This window comes from Panthera tigris, chromosome D2 (genome assembly GCF_018350195.1).
Source record: "Panthera tigris isolate Pti1 chromosome D2, P.tigris_Pti1_mat1.1, whole genome shotgun sequence".
NCBI classification, from domain to species: domain Eukaryota; kingdom Metazoa; phylum Chordata; class Mammalia; order Carnivora; family Felidae; genus Panthera; species Panthera tigris.
The window spans coordinates 34,971,661-34,993,799 of record NC_056670.1 but is presented as its reverse complement, the minus strand read 5'-3'; the positions used below and the strand labels follow the sequence as shown (position 1 = coordinate 34,993,799).

Sequence of the window (22,139 nt, the reverse complement as noted above, 5' to 3'; positions counted from 1 at the left end):
TCGGGAGACTCCTCACTGCCTCCCTGGACTCTTAGCAGCCACTCAAGATAGAAGGACATCTCAAGGTCACCTGGTCTACCCCTCCACACCCCTGTTTTTTACATAAGGGACACTGCAGCCCAGAGAAGAAATAAGCCTTGCCCAAAGCCACACAGCATCCTAAAAAAGGACAACATCCTTTTAGGCTGCAGACCCCAATGTTCAGAAGACCTTACAAGTGAGGTGAGACTCCTTTTGTGGAGCTGAGATACAGAAGGGAGAGCATTCTGTGAGCACACCTTCCTCTACACCCCCCCCACACACACACACCAAGTGCCTTCTACCTGGGAAAACAAGATCAATGAGGGGCTTTTCAATCTAAAACTCTTCTATATCTTTCCTCATCCTGGAGGAGTTGGGCCAGGCCTGCAGGAAGTGGGGTGAGGGGCTAAAGCCTTTGCTCCATGGTGGGTTAGTTTCAACACTGTGTACATACCACTGGGAACTGCAAAGCCCTGGAACATGGACTTCCAGGCCAAGCAGCAGATCTGGGGAGGAATCAAGGTCTCCAAAGACACACATTGTAGGAACTATGTTGTTGCTCTCTGGGTGCCCACATCCCCTCAACTCTCATTAAATCCATGCATGCTAGTGGCTTCTTACTACAGGCACCTGAAATACTGCCCAAGAGCTTTCTCTGGCCTGGGATTATGTTCAGTAGAACCTCAGGACAGGCCAGAGGTGCCAGGGACTTGATGCCCCCAAGAGCAAGCCTAAAACAATGATGAATGGGAGTTGGTGTGCAAATATCCCAGCTCCCTCCCCTCTTGGATGGGAGGAAAACAATTCTGAGACATGTTCTAAACCCATGGTTCTCAACCAGACATGATCTTGCCCCAGGAGACATTTGGCAATGTCTGCAGATATCTTGGTTGAATGGTTGCTATCTGCATCTAGTTGGTAGAGGCCAGGAGGCCACCAAACATCCTACAATGCACAGGACAACACCCCCCCCCACACTCCCCAACCAATAGTAATCCAGTCTAAAATGTCATTAGTGTGGAGGCTGGGAAACCCTATTCTATATCCTCTCCCAGAGGTTCCCAAAGAGATTGAGCCGCAGATGCCCAAATCAATAAACTGCTCATTTAGGCACATTCTCCTGACTTCTTTCCCCTCCCTGGCTCACTTCCCCACTCTCCTTTCAGCACCTCCTAGGACCACCTCTCACATAACTACTTTTACTGAAATCTTCATGTCAAGGTCTGCTTCTTAGGGGACCCAACCTAAGATTATCCATTACTACAGTCATAACAACAACCTTGGAAGATTCTCAAAGGTTTGGGTTCCTGTTTCAGTCATCTACACTCTTACCATACACATGAAGTCCAGTGACACCCAAACTGATGTGGGTGATTAAGGACACACATATGTGAGGGCACACCGGCCAGCCTGGCTAGGAGGTTCTTTGGTCCTACTCTGGTGGACCAGCTGATTGGAACTGTGCTCACCCTGAAAAGTGACAGAAGACTTGAGTGCTGATTCAATGCAATCCCTACCAGAATCTCAGCTGATTTCTTTATAGAAATGGATGAGCCAATTCTAAAATTCATATGGAATTACAAGTGACCAGGAATAGCCAAAACAATATTGAAAAAAAAGAACAGGGGCGCCTGGGTGGCTCGGTCGGTTAAGCGTCCGACTTCGGCTCAGGTCATGATCTCACAGTCTGTGGGTTCGAGCCCCGCGTCGGGCTCTGTGCTGACCGCTCAGAGCCTGGAGCCTGTTTCAGATTCTGTGTCTCCCTCTCTCTGTGACCCTCCCCCGTTCATGCTCTGTCTCTCTCTCTGTCTCAAAAATAAATAAACATTAAAAAAAATTTTTTTTTAAAAAAAAGAAAAAGAAAAAAAAGAACAGAGTAGGAGGACTCATACTTCCTGATTTCAAAACTTGCCACAAAGCAACAGTAATCAAGATAGTACAGTACTGAGACAAAGATAGATATATAGATCAATAAACTAGAATTGAGAGTACATAAATACCCATATATCTGTGGCCAACTGACTTTCAATAAGAGTGTCAAGATCATTCAATGGATAGTCTTTTCAACAAGTGATACCAGGACAACTGGGTATCCGCATGCAAAAGAGCGAAACTGAGGGGCGTCTTGGTGGCTCAGTCAGTTAAGCATCCAACTCTTGATTTTGGCTCAGGTCATGATCTCAACAGTTCATGAGTTCAAGCCCTATATCGGGCTCCATGCTGGCAGTATAGAGCCTGCTTGGTATTCTCTCTCTCTCTTTCTCTCTCTCTCTCCTTCTCTCCCTCTCTCCCTCTCTCTCCCTCTCTTTCCCTCTCTTTCTCTGCCCCTTCCCTGCTCGCATTCTCACTCTCTGTCTCTGTCTCTCTCTCAAAATAAATAAATAAATAAATAAATAAATAAACAAATAAATAAATCACTTTAAAAAAAGAATTAAATTGAATCCTTACCTCACACGATATACAAATATTAACTCAAGATGGATCAAAGATTTAAATTTAAGAGCTAAAACTATAAAACCCCTAGAATAAAATATAGGGGTAAATCTTCATTATCTTGCATTTGGGAAAGTATTTGTAGATATTACCCCCAAAAGCATGGATAGTAAAAGAAAAAGTAGTTAAACTGGACTTCATCAAAACTGCAATATTTGTGCTTCTAAGAACACCACCAATAAAGTGAAAAGACAACACAGAATGGGAGAAAATGTTTGCAAATTATGTATCTGAAAAGGGACTTATATTATTAGGTATCTATGAATTTGGAACTACTATTTTCTCCTGATGAATTTAAACCTTACATATTGACCTTTAATACCACTATATCTTCCATAGCCTTTTTTCCTTAAATCTACTTTGTCTGATAGTAATACAATTATGCTAATTTTCTTTTGGTTAGTATTTTTCTGGTTTTCTTTCACTGTTTTACTTACAATTTTTAAAAAAATCTGTCCTCATGTTTTAGCTGTGTCTCATAGAAGCAGAATTTGGCTATTCTTTTCTTTTTAAATTTTTTTTAACATTTATTTATTTTTTAAAGATAGAGACAGAGTATGAGCAGGGGAGGGGCAGAGAGAGAGGGAGACACAGAATTCGAAGCAGGCTACAGGCTCCGAGCTGTCAGCACAGAGCCCAACGCAGGGCCGAACTCACAAACCGCGAGATCATGACCTGAGCTGAAGTCAGATGCTTAACCGACTGAGCCACCCAGGCGTCCCTTGGCTATTCTTTTTAAAATTCAGTCTGAGGGACACCTGGGTGGCTCAGTTGGGCAAGCATCTGACTCTTGATTTTGGCTCAGGTCATGATCTCACAGTCGTGAGACCGAGTCCTGCATCAGGCTCCATGCTGAACATGGAACTTGCTTAAGATTCTCTCTCTCCCCCTCCTTCTGCCACTTGTGCACACACTCTGTCTCTCTCTCAAAAAAATAAATAAATAAAATAACAGGGGGCACCTGGGTGGCTCAGTCAGTTGAGCATCTGACTTTAGCTCAGGTCATGATCTCGCAGTTCATGAGTTCAAGCCCCACATCGGGTGCTGTGCTGACAGTTCAGAGCCTGGAGCCTGCTTAGGATTCTGTGTCTCCCTCTCTCTCTCTGCCCCTCCTCTGCTCACACTCTGTCTCTCTCTCAAAAATAAATAAACATTAAAAATTTTTTTAAGAAAATAAAATTATCTTTAAAAATAAAAAATAAGAAAAATAAAAATAAGAAAAATAAAAATAAAATCCAATCTGATAGTCCATGCATATTAACTGAAGAGTTCAGTCTACTTTTATATATATAAAGATTTATGTAATATTACAATTATATTTATTTATAAAGATTTATATATATTTATAAAGATTACAAATATATTTGGCTTTATTTCTATGATCTTTTTGTGTGCGTGTGTGTGTGTGTGTGTGTGTGTTTTAATTTGTCCTGCTTCCTAAGGATTTCTTTTCTTCTTTGTTGCAATGCTTTGAATTGACTGATTTTTTTTACTCATCCCAGTTTTTCTCCACCTAGTAGTGTGAAAGATAGGCATTCTACTTCTTCTTTCTTTTTTTTTTTCAAGATTTTAGTTTTAAGTAATCTCTCCACCCAATGTGAGACTTGAACTTCCAACCCCAAAATCAAGAGTCACATTCTCCACTGACTGAGCCAGCCAGCTGCTGGCTTATTTCTTTACTGGTGATTTGGCATTTTGAAATGATTACCTAACTTAACATAGTCTAAAGTGAATCAATATTTACCCTTCTCCCAAACAACAAAAAATACTTTAAAAGTTTTAATTCCATTTATTGAGTCCTGGGCTTTAACTCCTTCTCTTGTTTAACCCCATAGAATAGACATTGTTTTGGACAATCAGCGTGTTTGTTTAAATTTACCCATATTTTTATTATTTTCTTAATTCATTGTTTCTTCTTGTACCTCAGACCTTCTTCCTGATATCATTTTTCTTCTCAAGTTCCTCCTTCAGAAATCCCTCTAATGGAGGGGAGGGATCTGTTATTTACAAATTCTCTCAGTTTTAGTATAAATGAAAATGTCTTTATTTCCACCCTTATTCCTATTTTTTGTATTCTTATTGAGATGATTCACATACTATAAAATTGGCCCTTTGAAAGTATACAATTCAACAGTTTTACTATACTTATACAGTCTTACAAACATCATACAATCTAATTCCTGAACATTTCATCACCCAAAACAGTATTTTTTCAATTCTCTTTAGTGTATGAGTATATACTTAGGATATACACTTATTCTTAAAAGATATGATACCTTTTTAAAAAAAAATGTTTATTTATTTATATGGGGTGCCTGGGTGGCTCAGCTGGGTAAGTGTCAGACTTCGGCTCAGGTCATGATCTCACAGTTTGTGAGTTTGAGCCCTGCATCAGGCTCTGTGCTGACAGCTCAGAGCCTGGAGCCTGCTTCAGATTCTGTGTCTCCCTCTCTCTCTCTGCCCCTCTCTCGCTCACACTCTGTCTCTCTGTCTCTCTCTCTCTCTCAAAATAAATAAATAAACATTTTTAAATGTTTAATAAATACAAATGTTAATTTATTTTTGAGAGAGAGAAAGAAAATGCAAGCAGGGGAAGGGGCAGAGAGAGAGAATGCCAAGCAGTCTCCATGCTGTCAGTGAAGAGCCCAATACTGGGCTGATGAAACTTGAGATCATGACCTGAGCTGAAATCAAGAGTTGGAGCAACTGAGCCACTCAGGCATTCAAGATAAGTTATCTCTCAAAAAATTATTTCAGGAGATGCCTGGGTGGCTCAGTCAGTTGAGCATCTGACTCTTGATTTCAGCTCAGGTCATGATCCCAGGGTCATGGGATCAAGCCCTGTGTTGGGCTCATGCTGTGCATGGAGCCTGCTTAGGATTCTCTCTCCCTCTCCCACTCCCCCACTCATGTTCTCTCTCTCTCTCTCTCTCTCTCTCTCTCTCAAATAAAATTAAAAATAAAAAAAATTATTTCAGTCTTATTTAGGATGAGTCTTGGGATGATATGACTTTTTTATTTTTTATATATATATTTTTTATTTGTGAGAGAAAGAGGGTGCAAGTGAGTGAAGGGCAAAGAAAAGAAGAGAGGGAGAATCCCATGAGGGGCAGAGAGAGAGGGTGAGAGAGAGAAGTGGGGCTCACCCCAAGTGTGGCTCCAGCTCACCCAAAGCGGGGCTTATGCTCACCCAAGGCACGGCTCAAACTCACCCATGTGGGGCTCAAACTCACGAACCATGAGATCATGACCTGAGCTGAAGTTGGATGATTAACTGAGCCACCCAGGTGCCCCAGTATGACTTCTTTAAACCTCTTTAAAGCTACTAGTCTTCTTTCACTGTTACTATTGATACTATTGTAAACTGATCAGCCATTACAGTCTAATTTCTTCTAATTATAGAAGTTGTGAACAATAAAAACTTTTCTGTTATTTTAAAGATCTTCTCCTTGGCATTCCTCAGTTTGACTATCATGTATCTATGTATGGACTTATTTTTATTTATCATGCTTTGGATTCACTGGAATTCTTGAATTTGAAAGTTCCTGTTTTTTTAATATCATGGAAAATTCTCAGCTACTATCTCTTTGAACAGTGCCTCTCTCCCATTATTCCTATAATTGCTTTCCAAAAGTCTGACTAGACATATATTAGAGCTTCTTATTTTGTCTTCCATGTCTCTTCTCCAAATTTTTCATTTTTCTTTCTGTGCTGAATTATGTGTAGTGCTTTCAGACCTGTCTTCCAGTGTACTAATCCTCTCTCCAGCTGTGTCTATTCCATTTATCTGATCCACTGAGTTTCTCATTTCAAATGTGATACACTTACATTTCTAGAACCTCTGTTTTGCAAACGTTTCTGGTCATTTTCATAATCCCTTGCTTCTTTTTTGTGCCACAGAAGCTCAGGGTGTGGAGTTGTCGGCTGCCCAGCAAGGTAGGTATCCCTGGGGACATAGAAATTTCAGCACTCACTCTCTTCCCTGGGTTCATGTTCCCAATTTGTTCCTGGCCTCTGAAAATTCCCTTATTTTATTTTTTTTTTTAATGTTTATTTATTTTTTAAGAGATGGAGAGACAGAGTGTGAGTGGGGAAGGGGCAGAGAGAGAGAGGGAAATACAGAATCCAAAGGAGGCTCCAGGATCTGAGCTGTCAGCACAGAGCCTGATGTAGGGTTTGAACCCATCAGCCATGAGAAAATGACCTGAGCTGAAGTCTGACACTTACCCAACTGAGCCACCCAGGAGCCCCAAAATTCCATTATTTTCTTAGAGGCTCTTTTGTTAACTGAAGAAAATTTCAAAAACATATTTCTAGCATCATTAAAAATTTTTTAAGCTTATTTATTTATTTCTGAGAGAGACAGAGGGAGTGTGAGTGGGGGAGGGGCAGAGAAAGAGGGAGAATCAAGCAGGCTCTGCCCCATCCACACAAAGCCCAACTTGGGGCTCAATCTCATGAACCGTGAGATCATGACCTGAGCCAAAATCAGGAGTCAGACACCTAACCGACTGAGCCACCCAGGAGCCCCATCATTAGTTATTTTGTAGCTGACATATTTGTATGCCTTTAATCATCATCATCTTATAGATTTTTAAATACCTTTGTTCCTTTTCCAACACCCATGTTTTCAGAACATAGCTATTAAGCACCTATTATGTGCCTAGAACTGTGCTGGGGACTGGGAGAATGAGACAGAGATTGTCCCTGCCCTCAGAGTTTCTTATGGTCTGTTGAGAAGCCAAACACTTAACCAGACATCTGCACCCACCCCACCCCCCATTAATCAGTGTGCTCTGATGAGGGAGGCATTCGTAAACAAGACCATGATGAGACACATAAAGTGCAGAAATACTCTAATAATCAAGTTGATCTCTTTATGTAAATATTCAATACTTATTTAACGGGCTAGCTTAAATAAAAACTCAAGCTCTTTGGGGCTCCTGGATGGCTAAGTTGGTTAAGTGTTCTACTTTGGCTCAGGTCATGATCTCATGGTTCATGAGTTTGACGCCCACAATGGGCTCTCTACTGTCAGCACAAAGCCCTCTTCCAGATCCTCTGTCTCCCTCTCTCTCTGTCCCTCCCCCACTTGGGTGCTCTCTCTCTCTCTCTCTCTGTCTCTCTGTCTCTCTCTCTCTTTCTGTCAAAAATAAATAAACATTTTTTTTTTAAAAAAAAGCTCTTTTCCTGCATTAGGAGGCATGAAGGAAGCTATTATTATTCAAGCCCATATTCTTACTGGGACATGCATCTTTTGGGGACAGGATCTAGCCCCACCCCAACCCCAATCTACTTAGAAAATCAATTACTCTAACCATATACCTCTTGGAGGGATGGTCTGGTAAATTTTTCCATCTCCTTGCATTTCTACTGATGTTTCAATTGCTTCCCTAGTCATCCCTTAATTCTGGTGTTCTGAGTAACTACTGCTGTATAACATATCACTCCAACACAGTCGCTTAAAACAACTACATGCTATGGGTTGAATTATGTCCCCAACAAAGATATGTTGAAGTCCTAACCCTCAATATTTCAGCATGTGATCTTCTTTGAGAAATAGCATCATTGCACATGTAACTAGTTAAGATGACATCGTACTGAGATAAGGTGGGTCGCTAATCCAATATAACTGGTGTCCTTATAGAAAGTGGGAAATCTGGACACAGAGACACAGGGAGAACCCAACACAAAGATGGAGGCAGAGATTGGAGTGATGTATCTATAAGCCAAGGAATGCCAAGCTTTGCTTACAATCACCAGAGCTAGGAGAGAGGCATGGAAAAGATTCTCCCTCAGAGCACTGGGAACCAATGCTGCCAACACCTTGATTTGGGACTCTAGCCTCCAAAACTGTGAGAGAGTAAATTTCTGGCTTTGTACCTAGTTTGTGGTCATTTGTAACCTAGGCAGCCCTAGGAAATTCATACATGATCCTCTATTCTGAGCATGAATCTAAAGGCTGCCTGGACCCCAGGCCGCTCCCACTCTGGGTCTGTCCTGCACTGGTGGCTGGGGCTGTGCTCACTCATCTCAAAGGCTCCTCAGGCACATGTCTGACACCTGGGCTGGGAAGACTTGAACAGCTGGGGCTGGATGCATTGGGGCCCCCGGGCATTTCTCTCTCTCCATTTCTCTCACCTGGCAGCCCTGGGGAGATGGACTTCTTACAGGGCAGCTGACAGTTCCCAGAGCAAGTTTCCAAGAGAGAATCTGGGAGAAGCTAGCAGGCCTTTTCTAACCAGCCTTGGAAGTCATAGAGCATCACTTCTGCTATGTTCTATTCATAGAGGCCCCCTATATCCAAGCAAGGGGCATGAAATCTACATCCTGATGAGAGGAGCGTGTAAGTATTTATGGACACGTTTTCAAATCTGCACACCAGCTCTGTCAGGGGACATCTGACCTGAGGGATGGGGGAAGGCTCCCTAGAGACAGTAACGTCTACCTGCCTGAATTCCAAGGCATGAGGAGTTAGCCAGGGAGGAAGGAGAGGAGCCATTCCCCTCCTCCCCCTGCCCTGAGCCTCCCAGCTGATGCGGGAATCCTGTCCCCCTTCCATTCTCACTACAGCCCCCAAGCCCAATGAAACCCTAGGCTCACTCACTCAACGCACTCACTCAATTGAGCCAGGCCCCACACATCCAGACTCTGCCCAGATAACCACCCAAGCCAAAGGTCAGTCCGGGCTCCTCTCTCCCACCAACCAAAGAGGTGGAGGGCAAACTTAGGTCCTTACGTGCCTGACAGAGACCCTTCCTCTTCTGTTCATTTCTGTCCCTCCTTCCCCACTGCTCTGGGGCAGACAGCAGGCCCCTCAGAGAGACTCCCACACACACTATAAGCCCCAAGGTTTGGCATCTCAGCCTTAGGGTCTGGTGCAGCTACTCCCCCCATGTAACCCCTCCTGTGGCTCCCCAATTCTCTCCTTTGTACTGAGTCTTTACAAATCTGCTCCCTACCCTCCCCCCAGCCCATTCCGCTGATAAGGAGATGAAAGCATCTCTGGCTATGTTGTTAGTCTGCCAAGGCCACTTTTCTGTGAAGGGCAACATCCAGGTGTCTCATCACCTGGAAGCGCCTAATCTGGGACAGTGAGGGGGCGGGGGGTGTACACACGCACACAGACAAACACACACACACACACACACACACACACACACACACACGTGCGCGCACTCCCTTTTCCCCACCAGGCCTCAGATCTCCGGAGGAGGCTGAACAAAGGTTTGTCCAAGGTCACATCCTCCGCCTCTCCGATCCTGCCTCCACCCTCAGAGCAGCAACCAAGACCATCAGACCAGTGTGTGCAGGGCAGGAGTGCCCATTTGTTGAGTATCTGCTACAGTTCAGCCCTGCACCCTCTGTCCCTGCCAACCCCCTTACTAGTCTACTCAATCACAGGATGAAGAAGCCGAAGCTGGGTCTGTGCCTGAGCTGAGATTCATTGTCATGTTTGTCTGAATATTGTTCTCTAAAACTACCTCCTTCACTTCTTGCTTCCTCCCACCCTCCTCCTCTTTACCTCTCCCTCTCTCTTCCTCTTCTTCCCTACCTCTGTCCATCTGTCTATCTGTCTCTAGGCTCCTTCTCTCTCTCCTTTGCTGTAATCCCCCACAAGGGTCTAGGGCTGTTTAGAAGCTAGAATTATCTCCAAGATGGATTTGACCTTCTATTCAGTCTTTTGTACCAGAATCTGGCCACACTTGTTAGGAAAACTGCAGGGAGGAATGAACAGTGGGCTATCTGCTGCCTCCTTCTCCCCACCCGCCAAGGGACCTTTCTCAGGTCTTTAAGCTGAGACCCAAGGTGGGTTGGGTGGGGGAAGGAACAACTAAAGACCAGAATGGTAAGGGAGATAGATCATTCCCAGTGGTCAGGCTACAGTAGGACACATACAGCCGAGGAGACAGGAATTAAGTGTTTATCAATAATCAAAGTCCCTCCCAACCTGAAAGCTCCAGCCCAAAAGAGTGCTACCACTTGAAACCTATGTGACCTCTGTTATGTCACTTAACCTCTCTGAGCTAATAGTAATCCCTAATTTAAAGGACTGTTATAACGATTTAGTGTTGATTTCTTTAGAATGCTTTGGGCTACAAATAACAGAAAAGTCAACCAAGACTTCCTTGAGTGGGGCGCCTGGGTGGCTCAGTCAGTTGAGCGTCTGACTTCGACTCAGGTCCTGATCTCATGGCTCATAAGTTCGAGCCCCTCGTTGGGCTGTGTGCTGACAGCTCAGAGCCTGGAGCCTGCTTCAGATTCTGTGTCTCCCTCTCTCTCTGCCCCTCCTCAACCCCCTCTCAAAAATAAATAAACATTAAACATTTTTCTAAAAAAAAAAGACTTCCCTGAGCAATAAAGATAGTTAATTCTCTCAAACACTGAGATCTGAGAGGTAGGTGTTTTCAGGTTTTGTGCAATGATTCAGAAATTCCATCAAAAACAAGTTTCTTTCTACATTTCTGTTCACTGTCCTTACCTTGTTGTTGGCATTTCATACTGCTCCTCATGGTTGAAAGTTAGCTGCTGCCACTCCAGACATCATGCACCACATTTAAAAAGTGGGGCGGGAGGGAGGATATTAATAATACAACACCCCTTCAGACAATGGATCCTAGTGCAGATGATCAAGGATCCCACCTTAAAAGATTCTGCCCTACAGCATGATCTCCCAATGAGAAACTCATTCTCAAGATACTTTTGCATCTTAAAGGTTCAGAGAAAAATGGTAACACCCCAATGGTAGGGCTCCACGCACATGTGAGGCTAGGTAGGGCAGGAGAAGGCTTCTTGGCGTCTCAGGTCATATCATAGACCTTCAGAACTGGAAGGGACCAGAGATAGTCTCCCCCAACCCCAACCATACAAATGGGGAAACTGAGGCCCAGGGCAGAGAAGTGATTTCCTTATGGTCACACAGCAGAGCCAGGATCAGGAATAAGGATTCCTGGCTCTGATCCCCTCTTAGCATTCTGAGGCAAGTCCTCAGAAAGGAGGGCTTAGACCAGGAAACGCAGGTGTCTTAGGTGGGCTCCCCAGAAGCAGAGCCTGAATCGGGGATGCCTATTCAGATGGTTCACTGGGAGAGGCTCTGAGAAAGGGAGTGAGGGTGCGCATAACAGGGGAAGGTAAAAGCTAAGTCTAGGCACAGCCTGTTCCCACTGAGGGTCCTGGAGCATGATCAGCATCACAGAGTTAGTCCTACCTTGAGGTCTGGGGGCGCCTGTTGTACCACCACATCCGCCAGCCACTGGCCGCAGCCCGCCCAGCTGGTTTGGCCTTCGGGGTGGGGCAGCTCTCCTCCCTCCGGTGAAGGGGCAGCTGTGAGCCACTAGCAGCAACTCTCTGGCAGCTGGGGGAATGCACACACCAGCAGGTTAGAAGCTAAACAAGCAAGCGTCCTCCCAGAGCCCCAAGCCATTCCTGGCAATCCCAGCCACAGAGCACGGTGTACCAGAGAACAGGCCTGTCCCCTCTGCAACGTCAGTTTCCCTGTTCATAAAATGGGCATGCAGGACCAAGGGACTGCCAGACTCCTTCCCAGCTCTTCCTTCCCAGCTTCTTTGATTCTACTTCCTCCTCACCCCAAAGTTCCAACCGGACAACCCCAGCTCCCAGACTGGCCACTTGCCCGGGCAGTGGAAGGATCAGTGAGAGCAAAGCAGGGTCTCCACTCAATCAGTCTTGAACCCCACGAGGCTGGCAGAGGCAACAGTTTCTTGGCATGTGTACGTCTCCAGCCTGCTGAGCAGGCCTGGGGAGTCAGTATTTCTTGAAATGTAAGTACCGAGACCACACTGGGTTGTCAGTAAATTCATTATCCCATTACGCAGACCTGAATTATTCAGCGCTCTTGAGGCCGCCTCAGGAACGTGCCCGAGCGCAGTCGATGCCGGCATTAGTGGGATGGATGGAGTCAGGCCCGGGGCATGGTTGGTGCCAGGATGACGGATCTGGGCCCAGAGAAGCTGCCGGCACAAGGGAGTGTCTGACTAGCAGGCTCTGGGCCCTGGGTGTTTCTGGGGCCTAGGAAGTGGATAATGCACACATCCACCACTCCCCTCATCCCCCAGGAAATTGGCAGAGTGTGTTTTTGGAGCCCCATCTGCTCCACAGGGCCCAGGGACAGAAGATCCAGACTTCACCTTTTCCTGGCTGTGTGACCTCCAGGAGGCTGTTTGCCTCTCTGAGTCTCAGTTTCTTTATCTGTAAAATGCAGCTAAATGTTCCCAGTATCCATTCTCCCACTTAACTATAGAACTGATTTTTCTCTGAGCATATAATGCTCTAGAATAAAGGCTATTTCTAGACTGAAGTGTGGCCATATGACTAAGTGCTGATCAAAGGAATGCAAGTAGAAGGATCCAGTGAAACTTTCAGGAGGTGTCCTCAAAGGAAAGGGGAGAGTCCTGTTTTGTCTCTTTCATTTTGCTGAAAACTAGGATGAAGGTGTGATGGCTGGAGCTCACGCAGCCATATTGCTCAGGGAGGAGAAGCCACATGATGAGGATGGCAGCACAGCATAGTACAAGCCTGAGTCCATGTTGGCCCTGGAGCCTCCTTATCACCTCAATCTCTATAAAATAGAGATCAAACTCTCTCTTGCTTAAGTTGCTATTCTTTTGGATTTTTCTGACACTCCCAGCCAAACCCAACCCTACCTTGTTGGGCAAGTCTGAGGGTGAAATGAGACGTTACAGGAAAAGCAGCCACCTCAGTAGGCATTTCCTCTAGGACACTTCAGTGATTAAGAACTGTAAGCCCTGAAACCTTAGGATCAAATCCCAACTCTATCGCTTATAAGCTGTGCAACTTTGGGCAAGTTGCTTAACCTCTCTGTGCTTCAGTTTTCTCATCTGTAAGACAGAGATAAAAATTACACCTTCCCCCTCACGGGGTTAATGTGGACTAAGTGAGTTAATATGAAGTTACAAAAAGTAGCTGACACACAGCAAGTGCTATATAAGAATCGGCAGTTAGTATCCCATTTTTACCTATCTAGGGGGATTCCATACACAGCTCAGGGACCTACGTTCCCATAACATCTCCCAAAGCTTCATCTCAGTTTGGTTTTTCCCCTGAAGGTGATTGTGCTCTCAGGGCAACGATGCCAATGGCATTCTGAGTTTCAGCCATGACACGAATAGCTTTGCCTCGAGGGAGAGGACCCCGGTCTGAGCCAGTAGAAGTGGGTGGCAGAGACTGGGCTCCTGGTGTGGACCCCAAAAGAGGGTTTTCTCTCCAGGATGCCTATGAAGTACTTAGGAAGAGAGAAAGAGAAATAAAGACCCCTTACTGGCTATGTATCCTGCACAGATATCCCTTCCTTCTGGGCCTCCGGGGAGTGTATTAAATCAGAGGTCACAGCTCATGTGCCAGCAGGACAGAAGACCAATATGAAATATGAGTGAAATGTGTCAGGTCTGAGGCAGCAGGGAGCAGTGGAGACCAGGACAAGAGCACATGACCCAGGGGGGGGCAGGCATCACACAGAGCCAGCTAACCTGCCAGGCTGCACAATGGGCCTGCTGCTGTCAAATCTTCCTTTCTTTTTTTTTTTTTTTTTTAAGTTTATTTTGAGAGAGAGAGAGAGAAAGAGAGCAAGCAGGGGAGGGGCAGAGAGAGAGGGAGAGAGAGAATCCCAAGCAGGCTCTGCACCATCAGCACGGAGCCCAATGCAAGGCTCACTCGAACCCGTGAACTCTGAGATCATGACCTGAGCTGAAAGCAAGAGATGGACACTTAACTGATTGTGCCACCCAGACACCAAAATCTTCCTTTTCAAAAGGAATGGAAATCAAATCTGAATTCTTTGTGAAATTTTCTGATCCTCCATTCAAACAAACAAAACACTGATAAAGGCAAACAAAATATGTCCCCGGGCCAGCTTCAGGCCACCAGATGTAAAACAAATGCTGAGAGGTGTGCTATGTGACACAGTCTGAATTCTGGAGTCCCAGGATATATTTCACGGCGTATGTGAGGGATCAGCTTGTGCTGAGCCCGGGCGGGCAGCATGGAGGAAAGACAGATGCTGGGAGCTTTCCCTCCCAGGGAAGCAGGTGCCATGGGCTGGACCGGGGTTCAGGATGGCAGGGAGCGCGGGCAGAGGCTCACGCCTATACCTCAGGTAACACTCTGGCCCCCAGAGCTTCACGTCCTTCCTCTAAGAAACAGATTAGGGAGTCCAGTTTCGGCCCCTGGCACAACCCTGGCCCACCCGCCCTGCTGAGGCCCTGCCCAATCCACAGCCTCTGCACCCACAACTTTGGGGACCCCCTCGGGGCCTGTGCTAGATTGGACTGCTGATCCTGCCTCTTCAGTCTGCCATCCGCAATGGGGTTGCACGCCCACACCCTTCTCCACGTGACTTCTCCACTGAGGGGGTAGACTACGCATGCGCCTGTACTCAGCCTGGCCAAGTGACTTGCTGTGGACACTGCAACATCAGCAGCCCTGACTGAGGCAGAGGCTTTAGAACCACTTGTGTGCTTGGCCTCTTGCTCCTGTGCGCTGGTCTCAGAATGATCTGAACCCACCACCTGAATGAAGCACCCCAGCTGACCTGCCGACCCAGGAGAGAAAAGTGCATGGTTATTTTGGAAGCCAATGACACTTGGGACTGTTACACAGCACTTTTGCAGCAGAAGCCTGACTATTATGTTGGGAAGACAGGGGCTTCCCCCACCCATACCCAGCTCACTGCACAAAATCTCTCGCCTGTCTGGTCATCATCACAGAAGTCCCTGTGCCCCTGCCTCCAAGGCAAACACAGAGAATCCCTCTGGAGGGGGGAGTCCCCCAAGCTGTGGGCTGTGAGACCTTGGATGAGCTACTTCCCCTAAGAGTCACCTGTAGGGTGTGGGTGACATGCCTACCTCACCAGGGATTGGGAGGTGTCCATGGGATGCGTCAGGTCTGAGGGGCACAGGGGTGGGAGGAAGTACCCAGGGCTGCTATTTGGACTTGTCAGGAAGGGGGGGGAACTTGGCCTGCCTCAAGTGATGGGGCGTCTGCTGTGAGAAAGCTCACCCCTGAGGTAAATGGGGCCTCACTTTTGCAGGGTGTGATTTTGAGTACAGTGGGGAATCTGACACTCTAGCCTGAAGAAAAAGCAAACAGGGTTATCTCAGGATCCACTCCAAACCACTCCTGTGGGAACAAGCCACATTGTTTGTATCAGGAATGCTTTCGAGCTTCCAGTAAAAGAATATGCAACTAATCGTTGCTTTTTTTTAAATTTTTTTTTAACATTTATTTATTTTTGAGAGACAGAAACAGAGCATGAGTGGGGAAGGGGCAGAGAGAGAAGGAGACACAGAATCTGAAGCAGGCTCCAGGCTCTGAGCTGTCAGCACAGAGCCCGATGTGGGGCTCGAACTCACGAACTGCGAGATCATGACCTGAGCCGAAGTCGGACTCTCAACCGACTGAGCCACCCAGGCGCCCCCTAATCATTGCTTAAATACAAAGGGTTCCACTTTCTTATGTAACAAGGAGTCTAAAGGCAAACAGTTGCTGGTGTTGGTTCAATGGCTAGATAAGGTCTTCAAGGACCAACCATCATTCCTCTTGCCATCTTTACTGTTTGTTTGGGTTTTTTAATCCCGAACATTATTGCCTCACAACCACAAGAGGTCTGCTATGTTTCCAAGCATTTCATTTTTACACAACCCCATTCAAGGTAGGAAGAAGCTAAACAAAAAAAAACAAAAAAAAAAAAAAAAAAGGAGGAAAAAGTCCTGAGAAGCACCCTTTTATCTCTGGCTGGAAAAGAGCTACAGGTGAGGATGAGACAGCAGGTATCTTCAAAAAAGGACTGGGATGGTCATGCCAGTCTGAGACCCATCACGGTTCATCCCCCAGAGTTGGGCATGTTGCCTGAACAACATGAGCTCCTGCAAGCAACAAAGAAAGAAGCAGACAGTAGACTAGGTTGACATTAACAGTGTCTGTTGGAGGTGGAAGAATCTTCCCCACAGAAGAGAGTGTACCAGGCAGGACTCTTAACTGCAAATCTCACAAGCTGCTCTGTGACAAACAGCAGATTTCACTTTGTTGCAAACAACAGAATCCACCTGGCTGCAGATAAACCCCATTGCGTTGCAAACAGCAAACTGGCGGGACCAGAGAACCGGGCTTGGGTGCTACACAGCCAGGAACTCCACCTCCGGAAGCTCCACCCACTCACTTCCTGGGACTCTTCTAGTTAGAACACAGCTCCCGCCACAGCCCACCTGTGGGAAGGGGCTCCGCCAAACCACCCAGCAGAGCGGGAACATCCACGTCTGCCACACTTGCTTGCCAGGGCATCAATCTCCACACAGCCAACGCACGGCGCCCACACTGGCATTCGGGACCCGTGCAGCACCTCTGATAGGTGGAAGCAAGGTCACATGCTTGCAACGGCATCTGAGAAGTCTGTATGCTTGTCTTCTTTTTGGGAAGGAAGGACCCACAACATAGGCCAGTGTCTCAACGTGGATAGGTAACAGCTGCAAGGAGACGCTCTCCACCCGTTCTCGGAAGGGCCCCATGAAGTCTTGGCCATTTGAAGCCTCCTGAGGATCAGCCAAGATGCCCCACAGAAGCAGTGACGCCCAGGAGTCACCATGGCAGCCCTGGCCATCCCGTCAAAAAAGGAGGAAAGTGGGGCACCTGGGTGGCTCAGTCAGTTAAGCGTCTGAGTGTGGCTCAGGTCATGATCTCCCCGTTCCCGAGTTCGGGTCCCACATCAGCCTCTGTGCTGACAGCTTGGAGCCCGGAGCCTGTTTCAGATTCTCTCTGCCCCTCCCCCATTCGTGTCTGTCTCTCTCTCTCAAAAACAAACATTAAAAAAAAAAAATTTTTTTTTAACATTTAAAAAAACAGGAGGAAAGAAACAGATGACATCGTGAGACACACACCAAGGTCATCGGGGATTGTGGCAGACAGAATTTTGCCCCCATGATCTCTGTGACATCCACCATCAGTGCGAATCCTGTGGTTCTTATCTTAAATGGCAAGGGGACTTTGCAGATGTAACTAAGGTTACTAACCAGGTCACGTTAAAATAAGGACATTACATGCTCTGTCTCTCTCTGTCCCAAAAATAAATAAAAAACGCTGAAAAAAAAAAAAATTAAAAAAAAAAAAAAAAGGGGGCGCCTGGGTGGCGCAGTCGGTTAAGCGTCCGACTTCAGCCAGGTCACGATCTCGCGGTCCGTGAGTTCGAGCCCCGCGTCAGGCTCTGGGCTGACGGCTCGGAGCCTGGAGCCTGTTTCCGATTCTGTGTCTCCCTCTCTCTCTGCCCCTCCCCCGTTCATGCTCTGTCTCTCTCTGTCCCAAAAATAAATAAAAAACGTTGAAAAAAAAAAAAATTAAAATAAGGACATTACCTGAGATTATCTGGGTGGGCCCAACGTAAGCACAGGAGCACTTAAAGGCAGAAGAGAAAGGCAAAGTGATTTGAAGCACCAAAAAGATCCAAGATGTCTTTGCTGGCCTTGACATAGGAGCTTTATGAGAAGGAACTGAAGTCCACCAACAACCAGTGGGCTGAGAAAAGAGCCGGGGGGCCCGGCAGAACCCCAGCCCCAGCAACACTGTGACGTCAGCCTGGCGAGACCCCCAAGCAGAGAATGCAGCCATACCTTGACAGCTTCTGCCCTACAGGACTGTGAAATGATAAATGGGGGCTGTTTAAAGCCCGCACGTTTGTGGGTGGTCAGTACACAGCAAGAGAGGTAGAGAAGTATCACCCTCATTTTCTAGCTGAGAAACTCTGAACTCACAGCCACGGAGCTATGGGACCAATGACAGACCCCAAGTCCATCTGATTCTAGAGCCCGTGCTGTTGCTTTCCCACTGGGCCTGTCCAGATAAGGAAGCCAGGGCACGGGAGGCCGGGGCATTGCCAGGTCTGTAGCATCTCAGCACAGAGAAGGCAGGAGCAGGCAGTGGGGCTCCATCGTCCCCACCTCATCTGAGAAGCCCCAGAAGCCCCTAATTCATGGTCTCTCTGATTCCATCTGCTTGGCCTGAAACACCCCCAGAGCCTTGGAGTTAAGGCATTGCCCCCGCCCACACCCCCAAAGTCTTAGGTGAACAGGTGCCATCCTCCCTGGGGAGCTTGGCAAACCTCACCCAGATGCGGTCAGACTTCAGGCTGCAAATTTCTATATGGAGAGGCCTACAGAAGGCAAGACCTGGACAGAGGCTCCAAGGTGCCCCTGGCAGCCCACAGCTGCTGGGGAAGAGCCCACTGAGCGTGGGAAGGGGATGGAGAGCCCGAAGGTAGGAAAAGGATTCCTGAGGTGGGGCAGGGCAGAGGCGTCAGCTGGCCCCACCAGACTCCACCTCCACGTCTCAGCTCCTCTGATACATGCTCCCAATCAGAGGAAACGGTGGTCCCAGGGGCCAGATCAAACCCAGACATCAAAGATGTATTCAGTTCGGCTGAAGCAATGCTTAAAAAAAAACAAAAGTCTAATCCAAATGCTTAAAATGGTGAGGTTTCACATTACAAGCCAGATTTCAACCCTTCCTGAGAACTCACAAGCTCTGGCCACACTGCATCCATCTTCCCACATGGCGGCATAGGCGGCCAAGTGGCTGCCAGGCCTTTGGACGGGACATGAGCTCTGCAGTGCCCCAGTCCGCACTGCCCCCTACTGCTTCCCCTCACCTACCTGTGCAGCCCCTGAACACTTCCATCTTCCAATTGCTTAGGCCTGACCTGACTCCACGACCCTACTTTTCTGCCCCTACCCTGCCCTGCACAGTCCTGGGGAGCCCCTGGGAGAGAGGATCCAACCCATGTGATGTCAGCAGTTCAGAAGTAGAAGCTGGGGGTGTCATGATAGAAATTCAGGGGCCTCTTCCAGACCCATTGTTGTGGAAAGCTGTTTCCAGGGCCCTGATTTGGCTAAGAATTTGTCAGGGGCCAATTCTCACTTCCTGGTATGGACCTAAAGGCATGAAGAGGCACCCACTTTCTCTGCCCTTACCAGCCTGAGAGTTCCTGGGTGCCTAGTGGGGCATTTGACCTGCATGGGACCAAAAGGGCAACCCAGAGAGGTAGAAATGGTGTTCCCCCTGCCCAGCCCCTCATGGCCCTGGGAGCAGCTGCCCACATCCAGATGGCCCTTTGGGGAGGCCCAGCTCCCTCCTCCCCACCGCAGGGGCACCTCTGAGGAAAAGAAGCAACACTGACTTTGTTTTCAGCCTCCTGGAAAAGGCTCTGTAGGATTCCAAGGCGACACTTTGCTCCCTTCATTGTGAGCTGAGATGCCCCGGTGCTGCAATGCAAGAGACAAGAAATGAGTAGCAAACGGGGGAGGGAGGTGGAAAAATTAAATTTTGCGTGATCAGCAAGGTTTCAAACAATCGCTCGCCAACTGAAGTGGGTGCCACGTCTATAAGTCATTCTGTTTTATAGACCATTAGGATCTCCAGAGAGAGCCTGCATGGAGACCACTGCTTTTTGTTGAAATTAAAATGTCAGAGAAAAAGAAATAGAACAAAACAGGGAATCTGCAATTAATTACCAGGCCATAAAAATTCAATAATCAGGAGGCAGAGCGGCCGCGGGCCCAGAGGTATCAGAGCCAGCGTAACAAGAATGGAATACATTAATCTTTTCAAATTAGTTTTTTAATCTGACGGGGATATATGGTGACATGCCTCCCCTCCCTGCCGGCTCCCCGCCCCCCCCCCACCCCCTCCGGGGCTCCCGCCGGAAGCCAGGCTTGGGGAGGGAGGCTCGGGTGTGAGCTGGGGGCCTGCCCAAATCCGGACTGCCAGACAAGGTAGAGCTGAGCCCAGGGCCCCCAGGCCGGTGGCCTGGTGGAGAGAGCCCAGCACGGCTGCCAGGAAAGCACGTCTTGGGTGTCTGGATCTTGCTGGGTCTCAGCGCATGGAGTCAGTGAGGAGGGCACCTCTCTGAGCTTTGGTTTCCTCCTCGGGAAAATGGAAATAGTATGCCAGCCTCATAGGTAGCCTGCATTTAGAAGGCCTGGTACTCAGTGGAAGGCCCCTACGGTTACTGTGTTGACTGTCTAGACCCGCAGCTGCAGCAGCAAGGAGCGGGGTGCCGCTACAGCACACTGCTCAGGCCGCACTTATGTATCATTTGCTGTGTGCTCAGCCCTGGAGGAGGAGAGACCAGCAGCCCTTACCCTGGGGATGAGGCTCAGAGTCTGGTCAGAGAAACATTTACTGGGGGCCAACCAGGATGCAGAGGATTCGAAGGTAAGGGGGCAGGTGCTTCCCAGCCAGCCTCACCCCCCGCCCAGCCCAGGCACAGACAGCAGGCTCCACCCCGCGCCCGGGGTCAGTCCCGCCCCCTGCGTCTGACTGGAGGTCACGTCAGCGGCTCCTGGAGACTTGACCCGGAACTGAGCCCTCCTCCTGCACCGCCTCCCAGCTGGGGTCAGGGCTGTGCTCTGAGTCTCTCCAGCTCGCTCCGATCTTCCTCGGCTTAGCCGATCTCACGGACCACCCCCTAAACCTCAACAAACCTGCCTCCGGGCCTCGGGGTCCGGGGGCCTCGCACCCGCTAAGCCTCCTCTGGGAAGCCCCCCGGTGGAGTTCCTGACTGGCCAGAGTGGGTACTAAATGGGCTGTTGGAGCACCCAGCCCGGGGGGAGGTGACCTTGAGCGGCCGGATGACCCTCTGCCCTTTGGCCCTGGACTCCTTTTAAATATAAGTTACAGCCCACCAAGTGCCGGCCCTGTGTAAATCCTTCACGTGGATTTTCTCGTTTCATCCCCTGGGAGGTGGCGACTGTGAATAACCCCATTTTGCAGAAGAGGAAATTGTGAAAGCAGAGCTGCTCCCCATTCTAGTTTGTGCTGTGGTCTCTGAATGCAGCGTCACTAGGAATACAAGCCACTGGCTTCTTTCGCCTTCCCCACTTTGTGTTACAGTAAGTGTTCCATCAATGCTCACTGGAGAGTGACCCTGCAGAACAGCCCTGCAAGGGGACCTCACCTGCCCTCCAATCACTCCCCCTCCCCCAAATGTCTCCACTCCCAACAGCTGCCATTTACTGGACACCTACTGTGTGCCAGGTTGTGGGATCTGGTGCTATTTACGGTAAGACCGTGGTTCCTACTTCACACAAAATAAACAGGCTGAGAAAGAGGGACCCAAGAGCTCATACGTCTGTCTGGCACCCAACGGCGGCTTTCTAAGAACCTTGTCTCAGAGCCCCATCAACAAGACCTGCCTCTGGACTCTCAAGCCTCCCCTCCTGTGGTTTTTGTCCACACACCGGGTCCTTCAACCGGATACCCTCACTCACCTCCCACAGGAAGCCTCCCCTAATTCTCTCAGTCCCTCTGGGAACTCCTGTAATTTCTATCACTTCGTGCAAATTACTATCCTGTTACGCCAGCGGCCCAGCCACCCACCCACATATGCCCAGGGTCCCAGCAGAAGCAGCAGCGATAATAAGAAGCACCCAGGAGGGGCATCAAATTTCTACCTCCCTGACCCAGGACCGTAGACCTCGAGGACCCGCACCGAAAGCCCAGACCCCAGATGCAGGCTTGCTCCCCTTCCCGGGCGCAGTTCCAAGCGCAGCCACCAGGTGGCGCCCGGCTCGCGCTAGCGGGGCTTGCAGTAAAGCTGTGCGGCC

General features: G+C 48.2%; 1 long non-coding RNA gene across 1 annotated transcript; it reads right to left on the bottom strand.

The window, feature by feature from the left end:
• Positions 1-11,713: 11,713 nt before the first annotated feature.
• On the bottom strand, positions 11,714-20,791 carry LOC102950853. Its single transcript, XR_446765.3, has 3 exons — positions 20,676-20,791; positions 19,712-19,796; positions 11,714-11,869 (listed from the first exon to the last, which is right to left on the bottom strand). It is a non-coding gene; the product is annotated as an uncharacterized LOC102950853 (long non-coding RNA).
• Positions 20,792-22,139: the final 1,348 nt, after the last annotated feature.